The sequence below is a fragment of the Sinocyclocheilus anshuiensis genome, unplaced genomic scaffold (genome assembly GCF_001515605.1).
Source record: "Sinocyclocheilus anshuiensis isolate Anshui unplaced genomic scaffold, SAMN03320099.WGS_v1.1 scaffold21, whole genome shotgun sequence".
In the NCBI taxonomy this organism is placed as follows: domain Eukaryota; kingdom Metazoa; phylum Chordata; class Actinopteri; order Cypriniformes; family Cyprinidae; genus Sinocyclocheilus; species Sinocyclocheilus anshuiensis.
Window position 1 is genome coordinate 26,785 of NW_015536472.1, and position 10,786 is coordinate 37,570.

The 10,786-nt window shown below is 35.3% G+C and overlaps 1 pseudogene; it reads right to left on the reverse strand.

Moving 5' to 3' along the window:
- Positions 1–10,786, reverse strand: part of LOC107700282 (tether containing UBX domain for GLUT4-like) — an 18,383-nt pseudogene that overhangs the window by 5,969 nt on the left and 1,628 nt on the right.

Below are 10,786 nucleotides of genomic sequence, written 5' to 3' on the forward strand. Positions count from 1 at the left end.
AGTGAGTGAGTGAGTGTGTGTGTGTGTGCATGTGTGTGAGAGAGAGTGTGAGAGAGAGTGAGTGTGTGTGTGTGTGTGTGTGTGAGAGAGAGAGAGAGAGTGTGAGAGAATGTGAGTGTGTGCGTGTGTGTGAGTGAGTGTGAGAGTGTGAGTGAGTGTGTGTGAGAAACTCACACAGGTAAAACTGCATTTGTGGGTCCTGCAGGTGAGATCTGATGAAGCTCCTCAAAGCAGCGACTGGAAAACAGACAAACATCACATTAACATCTGGAGTCTCATGTGAACACAACAGAAAGAAAAGAACAAAATAAATAAAAAAATAAAATATATTTTATACAACTAAACATACAAGAGAACAAAGAAAAGAAAAAAAAGAAAATAATCAAATAAAAAAAATACAAATAGTAAAAAAGTTTTTTTTTAAATATTAAAACATTTTATACAACTAACCACAACACAAAATAATGAAGAAAAAAATAATAAAATAAAATAAAAACAATACTGTGCATATTTATACATTTAAAAAATATATTTTATATTACAAATATTTTAAACCAAAAGTCCAATCGGACCTGTTTCTAGAGGTCTGAAGAAGCCCTGAAGAACGTGGCGGTCCGGAAACTGGACCCTCAGCGCCACCTGATGAACACAGCGATGACACAATCCAGTCACATGACCAATCACATGATCAGCGCTGGGCAGACGACACGAAACAGACTCACCTTTGGATACCTGTCCAACTTCTCCTTCATCTGAGACTCTCGCAGAGATTTAGTCACGAGAGGAGCTTCCTCCAGCGCCTTCCTGAAGCACACCGAGACGAATCTCATGATGAAACATGCAACAATACAAACCAAACCAGTCGAGACGATCTGAGTCAGTATGAAATTCATCTGATGGTGCTCGTCTATTTCGAGTCCCTTTTAGGGTTGCAAAGGGGTGGAGAATTTCTGGCAACATTCCAAAAAATCCTGGAATGTTTCCGAAATTTACTGGAAATTTTCCACCCCTTTGCAACCCTAGTCCCTTTGAGTTTTCTTAAGTCAAAAAATAAAATAATGAAAGAGAAAATATTTTATACAACTTAACACAGCATAAAGAAAAGATAAAAAAATAAAATAAAACATTTTATACAACTAAACATAAAGAAAAGGACCAAAAAAGTAATAAAATAAAAAATTAAAACATTTTATACTAGTAAACATAAAACAATATAAACAATATAAAGAAAAGTAAAAAAAATTAAATTAAATAAAAAAATGTACCTAAAACATTTCATATAACTAAACACAACATAAAGAATAAATAAATAAAATAAAACATTTTAAACAACTACACATAATGAAAAGAACAAAAAATAATATTAAAATATTAAAATATTTCATACAACTAAACAAAGAAAGGAACACAAATCATACAAAACACACTGAAAAATGTGTATACGATTTACATTGAAATGACTTTCTCTCAGAAATTGCTTCAAAAATAATTTCACTCAAAAATTTAATTTAATGATTACAAAGAAGCAGCAAGTAACACATCAAATTAAAAATAGTATTTGAAATATCTGTTTTAGAGATCTGAAATGACTGATAGCGGAGCGCTGTGTTTTTAGTCACAATAACTGACGCTCAGAAATTAAACTCTGTCTGAGGAGTTAGAGGGCAAAGGTCACGACCTCCTCTGACCTCTGCTTGACCTCTGTCATAAGAACATGATCAAACACCAGCTGAACAACAGAACGACTCTGTATATAAACAATATAAACAATTTAAAAAATATTTTTATTTCATTTAGTTGCCAAGGCAACAAGTTGCCAAGTTTTTTTAAGTTAAATTCACATTGAATATTTATACTTTATTTTATTTCAGCTTTACTTCAATTTAAAAAACATATACTTTTATAGTTTTAGTTAACAATAACACCACTGCCACTGTGATTGGCCGCTTCACACATCAATCACACACTCTCGTCCTATCAAATGTGTCGTACGTTCTCACCTCACGCTCTTCAGCTGCGCGAATCTCTTCCGAACGTCGTCCATGGTGACCTCAAAAAACTCGTCAGGAAGCTCTGCGTCGTCATGGCGACGGGCTCCGGAGTCCAGATGGAAGACCAGCGGTTCCCTGTCAACCGGCTGCACAAACACACGAATCACTGATTCATCACGAGTCACTGCTTCATCACGAGTCACTGATTCATCACGAGTCACTGATTCATCACGAGTCACTGATTCATCACGAGTCACTGATTCATCACGTGTCACTGATTCATCACGAGTCACTGATTCATCACGTGTCACTGATTCATCACGAGTCACTGATTCATCACGTGTCACTGATTCATCACGAGTCACTGATTCATCACGTGTCACTGATTCATCACGAGTCACTGATTCATCACGTGTCACTGATTCATCACGAGTCACTGCTTCATCACGAGTCACTGATTCATCACTGATTCATCACGAGTGAGTCACACTCTCTTGATTCATTATTAGCTGAACTGTAGGGAATTGTATAAATATGTTTTACAGATAATATAAAGTGTCTATCGATGGAGATTATCCTGTATCGTGTGTCTCTGTATGCAAATATGTGACCCTGGAGCACAAAACCAGTCTTACGTGTGAAATTTTCTGAAATTGATATTTATGCATCATCTGAAAGCTGAATAAATAATCTTTCCGTTGATGTATGGTTTGTTAGGATAGGACAATATTTGGCCGAGATACAACTATTTGAAAATCTGGAATCTGAGGGTGCAAAAAAATCTAAATATTGAGAAAATCATCTTTAAAGTTGTCCAAATGAAGTTCTTAGCAATGCATATTACTAATCAAAAATTAAGTTTTGATATATTTACGGTAGGACATTTACAAAATATCTTCATGGAACATGAACTTTACTTAATATCCTAATGATTTTTGGCATAAAAGAAAAATCTATAATTTTGACCCATACAATGTATTGTTGGCTATTGCTACAAATATACCCCAGCGACTTAACACTGCTTTTGTGCTCCAGGGTCACATATAGCTACACAACTGCTTAACTTTAGACGTTAAGAGTGATAAAGACAGATGCATGAATGAGAAAATAAAACAGAACATGCTTGGAAAAAAAAACTACAAAAAAAAGTGTTATTTAGTGCAAGTTGCTGCATTTCTAATTTTCGTTTAGTATTTTAACTTTAACCCTAAGCATACAAATAGCCCCACCTACTGATTAACATATGATTTGCATACAGGTTGACTTTGAAAATGAAACAAATGCAAATACAGGGAAGGACTAAATAAAAAACAAAATGACAAACAACAGTCCTAATTACTTTTTAGTATTTACTTATTTTTATTATTATTATTTATATACTATTATAGTATTTATTAATATTTTGAATTAGTTTATTCTATATTTTACATTTTTAATAAAAAAAATTATTTAAGTTTGAGTAATTTACTACGTGCTTTTGGCATTTTTAAAATTTTTTTTTTTTATTTCTATGTAGCTTTAATTTATATCTATATGAAACATAAATGCAAATTGTGAAAAAACGGGGGAAAAAAAGAAAATTAAAAAGAAAAATGTGCTTCTTCACATTATTATATTGACAGCCTTGCATTAAAACTGTAGTGAAAATGAAATTTCAAATAATTTCTTTGACAGGAACGATGCACTGTCATTAGGAAAATTAAATTAAAAATAATTTAATATGATTTTCATTTTTGGCACATATTTTCAGGTTTGAATTTTTATCATTTAAACAATTTATTTAAAACAGGCACAAAATGCCTTCCACAGAAAGCTATTATTAAATAGACCAACTATACATTTAATTTGTATCTTTTTATATTGTATTTTTCCGAATGTTTATTTGCATTTTTGTGCACATTTTTAATAACAGAGAAAATAAAACAGCAAAAATATACTGTTTGCAATATAAAAATTAATTATAATGTGATTTATATCATTATCATGAATAAGGGTTTGGTCACATCGCCCAGCCTTAATATAAAATAATACATAACTAAAAAAATGCAGAAATCTGACATATAGACGCAATATCATAAGAAAGACAGTGTGTTTTTACCTCCAGATATTTGTCTGTTTCCTCTTCGTCCCTCGTCGCTTGTTTGGCGCTGACTGATCTCTGATCAAACACATTCACAAACACTTTAGCTTTAGAGAGAGACATCTGAGTGACGACTAGAGAACGACAGAGCAGAACAACACCCGTAAAACAAACACTAAACCTGTGAGAAGAAGCAGATTTTCCATGAAAAAGACGTTCAAAAGTTTGGAATGATTAGGATTTTGTTTCTGAAAGAGTCTCTTCTGCTCAGCAAGGCTGCATTTATTTGATTAAAAATATAGTAAAATTTCTGAAATATTATTATAATGTAAAACAGCTGTTTTCTATGTGAATATCTGTTAAACTGTAATGTATTTCTGTGATGCGCAGCTGTATTTTCAGCATCATTACTCCAGTCTTCAGTGTCACATGATCTTCAAAAATCATTCTAATATGCATTCAAATATTGTGCAGCACAACTGCTTTCAACATTGATAATAATCAGAAATGTATCTAATAATCAGCATATTAGAATGATTTCTGAAGATCATGTGACACTGAAGACTGGAGTAATGATGCTGAAAATACAGCTGCGCATCACAGAAATAAATTACAGTTTAACAGAGATTCACATAGAAAACAGCTGTTTTAGATTCTAAAAATATTTCACAATTTTTACTGCATTTTTAATCAAATAAATGCAGCCTTGCTGAGCAGAAGAGACTTATTTTTAAAACATAAAAAATCTTAATGATTCCAAACTTTATTCCTGTAATGAAAAAGCCCAAAAAAAGTGTGAGAGCAAATGAAGAAACAGGAAGTGAACAGACCTTGATCTCACGGCTGGGTTTGGGTTTCTTGGCTTTCGGTGGGCTGCCGGACACACATGACGACCATGACGTGGACATCTTCAGTCCAGCAGTTCCTCCCAGACGCTGTCCGCTTCCCGAAAATGGCACAAAGTTAGTGGGCGTGGCTGAGGGGGCGGAGTCATGGCACTGTTGGGACGTTCCGGGTCGCTCGTCGTCCTCTTGTGGCATTGGTTTGGACGGCGGCTGGTCAGATTTGGGCCGCACTGCCTGCTCCTGGCTCGCCTTCGGCTCCTCCTCTTCCTGTTTGACAGGATGATGGTTCAGCGGGGCAGCGACCTCAGTGGGAGGAGCTGGGGTTTCCATCAGCAGCGCCGCGACCTCAGTGGGAGGAGCCGGGGTTTCCATGGGAACAGGGGCAGGCTTCTCGGGTGGTTCTGGAGGCGGCTGTGATACGGTTGTCTTGGCAACAGCATCCGTTGGCATAGCGACCGCATCCACAGATACACCAGGGCACGAGGAGTCAGAGCCTTTCTGCACATAACTAATGAACAGAAACGCCATCGTTATCATCATCATAATCACGTGATGTTACCGCTGAGACGAACAGCTCACCGTATGATGGCACTTCCTCCGGTGAGACCCAGAGACTTCAGAGTCGTCTTCTTCAGTGCATCCTCACCGCTCACCTACACAACGACAACAAGACATGATACGGCAATTTAATCCACAGGATATTAATTCCACAGCATATTAATGAGAAAAGCATCCATGGAACGTTTCTGGTTCGTTTCATCGTCCGGATTAAGAGAACAACATATTTTGTATTCGAAAAAAAAAATATTATAATAATAATATTTCAATAAATTATCAAACCCTTTTGTGTTATGTACTAATATGTTAGATTTATATGCAATCTATCATTAAAAAAGTGCAGTTTGTTAAAAGTTTTGAGACAACTTGGAAAAGAGAATGTTCAAAAAATCTTTATAAATATGTATAACTTCTTATGAACTTCTTCAGAGTTTCTGCAGGTTTGATGAAGGCAAGTTTAAGACCTTTTTAAGACCCGCAGAAACCTGTTCTTGGAATTTATCTCAACTTCTTTCTTCAGAAGATGTCTGTGAGTCCGGCCGCAGGAACGAGTGATAAGTCAGTAAATGAAGTCATTGTGATTTGATGTTGAGTTTAATAGAGATCAAGCGCTGGTCTCACCTCGTCTCGCATGTAAACACACACTGGTGTGGGTCCAGACGCGTCCAGATCAGACGTCCTGAGAGGAGGAAACATCAAAATATCTGTCAGGAGGAGAACAAACACTGGACTCTGATCTGTGCATCCGCTGGATGACATGCAGCAACACAAACACGTGTCTAATATACTGTATATACAGAGTTCCTGGACTGAGACCCGCAGGGCTAGTTTTTCCCCACGTTTATGGAAAAACGGCTGTGGATTTTTAAGGGAATCTCACTGCAGTGGAATCAGTTAGAGCAGGGGGCGTGGTCAGTGAGGAAAGGGGAGGAGTCTGTTGTAGCAGTGGGAGGAGCCTGTGAGAACATGAGCGGCATTCAAAATCTGTTTACTATATTCACATTCTGGGATTCCATTTGGAAATATTTTATAAAACAGTCATAACTTAATATTTTTCAAATAAAACCATACTGCATCTGATCAGCAACTTCATATTAATGATTGAATGTGAAAAAAATTCAAAGTTTTAAACGTTACCATGTTTTTACCATGTTAATGCATTAACTGTGCATTTACATTTATTTATGCATTTATTATAAATATAAAGAATACATTTTTTGAAATTTCAAATTACACATAAACCACACCAGGCAAAGTATGATGCAATATATATACATTTACATATAAAAAAATATTGATACATTTTATTTGAATATATAATTGCATGAAATTTATAAGAACATATAATCTGAGAATTACCAGTATTAACCCCATTTGAATGAAAACAACAACAATTTATTTAAAATTTTGGAATTTAATTTAATTCCTTTGAATTTATAACTCGATTGTTCAAAAACAGTCCAAATTTATGAAACTTACATATTTATTTTTAACAAAATATCAAAACAACAAAAATATTACTTTGAAAAGTTTTCAAACAAAATAAATTCATTTTACTTGCACAAACTTTCACTTTCAGATGAAAAAATGATACATTTTTCATGCTGCAGTGGTTCATAAATAGGCGACATATTCAAGTTTATCAACAAAATTCAGTCCCAAAAGTGTGTGAGACACGGGGAAAAGGCTAAAGGTTTTTTGACACTAATATAACTTCACAGATCATTTTACAGAAAGTATTTTCACATCTAATGGCACTCCATACATACCCAGGTCAAAAATGACCCGAACATGACACTCATTTTTTTTAAATGGTTATATCTCTGAAAACATAATTGCAAAAAATCTGAAAAAAATAAATGATGTGTATTTTGAGTGTCTTAAAGCATTTGCAAAGTTTCGTTCACTTACTAAAAACGATGCATTTTTTAGAAATGTGTATGCATTATGAGGGTTCGAGAGTTTGGCAGCGCTCGTAAAACAGCCCTCGAGTCTCTCAGTTCACACGATCTGGCTGCATTTAAAAACCACAGCGGGGAACGCGATTCAGCTGGAGAGGAATGTGTTTTATTTCAATCAATAGAGACAGAACAACACACCTGGTCTGAGGAAAGTGTGTCAGTACATCCCATAACGACTGTCCACTCGAGAAAGAGCCTTGAAGACGAGAGCCGTCCTCCATCTGCAGCGCGATCCGCACCTGAACCAACAGAGAGAAATTAAAATAAAAAACTATTAATAAGACACACCAAGGCTGTGTTAATTTGATCGAAAATACAGTAATATTGTGAAATATTTTTACTATTTAAAACAGCTGTTTTCTATGTGAATATCTGTTAAACTGTCATTTATTTCTGTGATGTGCAGCTGTATTTTCAGCATCATTACTCCAGTCTTCAGTGTCACATGATCTTCAGAAATCATTCTAATATGCTGATTATTAGAAACATTTCTGATTATTATCTGTGTTGAACACAGTTGTGCTGCACAATATTTTTGTGGAAATCGTGATGCATTTTATTTTTCAGGATTCACAGATGAATAGAAAGTTCAGAAGAACAGCATTTATTTGAAATAGAAATATTTTGTTACATTCTAAATGTCTTTACTGTCACTTTTGATACATTTAATGCATCCTTGATGAATAAAAGTATTAATTTCTTTTTTTTTTTTAATCATACTGACCCCAAACTTTTGAACGGAGGTGTATATATAATGTAGGTTTACTATACATAGCATAATAGTAATTTATATACTACTATATTTTTTATTAATTTCTTGAATTAGCGTTTATTTTTTCTATTTTCAGTTTTCATTTTCAGATCTGCTTTGCAGCTGAAACTGAACTTGTTTTGTAATGAATGAACTTTATGAAGTCATTGAACCGAATCTGAATTAAAATTGAATTAAATGGATCTGAACAATGACTTGTCTTTTTAGCGCTGAACTTTTTTTTTAGAATGATTGAACTTTAGAACATTCATTGAACCGAATCTGAATCAACACTGAACTGAACCGAGTTGAATAATGACTGAGCAGCAACCTCTCTCGTGAAGCCAGCACGGAAGTGACTTAAACTGTAATTCATCGACTGGCCGCTAGAGGCTGGCTGCAAAAGGGAGTCAATCCCATAGACTCCCCATGTTAAAATGCCCAACTTTACAGCAGAAAAAAACATGTTTACAGCCTGGTACAAAAAATGATTTTGGTCTATATAGCTAATTTTGCCCTTCATGACAACTGTGAGGGGGGTGAATTTTTTTTATAACTCATCCGTTTAAATTATATTAAGCCTTAAAGTTCTGCATAATTAAGGGCGTGGCCACTTGAGTGACAGGTCTCTATCATATCAGCCGCTGAACTTGGCGCTGAACTTGGCATCTCTGCCGTGTTTCTGCTTTTGTTTTATTCAGTCTATGGGTTATTTTGTGATTATTTCTTAAAATTATCAAATAAAATGTCTTGTTGTGCGGTTAACAGACCGTCCAAGTCTGGGATCCATTTTTTCAGGTGAGTGATATTGTAATGTAATTTTATTTATTTATTCTTTATAATTTTATTCAAAACTCTACTACACTCCAGAATCCGACAGACTGTGATTAGCTGTAACGTTAGGCCTGTAATTAACGTTACTCGTTAAGCGTTTTCCTCCCATAGAAAACCGTTAGGCTATAAGAAAAACTCTTAACTTTGAAAGTGACGTGAGGCCAAGTATGGTGACCCATACTCGGAATTAGTGCTCTGCATTTACCCATCCAAAGTGCACACACACAGCAGTGAACACACACACACCGTGAACACACACCCGGAGCAGTGGGCAGCCATTTATGCTGCGGCGCCCGGGGAGCAGTTGGGGGTTCGGTGCCTTGCTCAAGGGCACCTCAGTCGTGGTATTGAAGGTGGGAGAGAGCGCTGTACATTCACTACCCCCACCTACAATCCCTGCCGGTACGAGACTCGAACCCACAACCTTTGGGTTACGAGTCCGACTCTCTAACCATTAGGCCACGACTTCCCCAACGTGGCTTAATGAATTAAAACCGATTAAAACTGTTTTTAAAAGACGAAACTCAGTGAGAGCATGATTAATAAATCATACTATGTACAGACAAGCACTGTTTTAATGCATTAAGCCATGTAAGCGTTTTCCTTATAACGGTTTTTATTATATTCAGTCGAGCTGTCCTGTTCTAGTCGACTGCAAGTCTGGGAAATCTAGTCTAGTTTTAGTCAATTAAACTCATTTTAGTCAAGCTGCATGATGGTTAAACTGATAATCACTATTATTTTGCTCAAAATTGCTGATCATTCGAGAAATTACATCAGAACTATTGCACTTGGTTTTATTTTCAGTCATTTTTTTGTGTTTTTGTCATTTTCATTTTACTAATCATTTTTTAAATTAGTTTTAGTTATTTTAATACATCAAATTAAAATACATGAAAATTATACATTTTTCTTGAATTAAAATAAGCTTAATTTTTAGTAAGAAAAATTATATATATTTTTTTTTAAGTTTTTAGTTTTATTTGACTATAATCACCATGTTTCAAAGCATTAATTATAATTTATTTAAAAAGCTCTATAAGTTTCTTTAGGTTTCATAGTTGCTCATTATTTAATAAAACACACTACAATCTTTTTTTTTTTTATTGCTGAGAGAGTACTTTATACTCTAAAACTACTTGATCAATAACATTTTAAAAAACTATTTATTTTCTCAATAAAAAATAAATATTGCTGGTCTTACTGTGAATATTTCACTGATGCACATTGTTCAAAAGAAAACTAGTTTCATAAAAACATGCACCGCCTCTGACTAAGGACACACATATGAAAATTAATATATTAGCAAATAAAATCAATTTTCAGCTGTTATTCCGTGTCAGTTCTGGCTAAACCAGCCAAACTAAATCATTTCATTTCATTTGACACACAGACAGTGGTGTTAATTATGCAGACACACACCGCGCTCTCAGCTCCCGTCTGCGGCCGAGAACACACCACCATCTCCAGCTTGGCATTATTCGGCAGACTAGAAAAACGCCACTGCAGAGACAAATCTAGAACGAGCCTCTGAAACCTGTAGACAAAGAGAGACAGAGACAATGAACTTTTTTGACATTGACAGAGACAATGAGTGTGTGCACACACACTCGCACACACTCACATTCTCACACACACTCACACACACACACTCGCACACACTCACATTCTCACACACACACACTCACACATTCTCACACACACACTCACACACACACACACACACTCACACACACACTCGCACACACATTCTCACACACACGCAC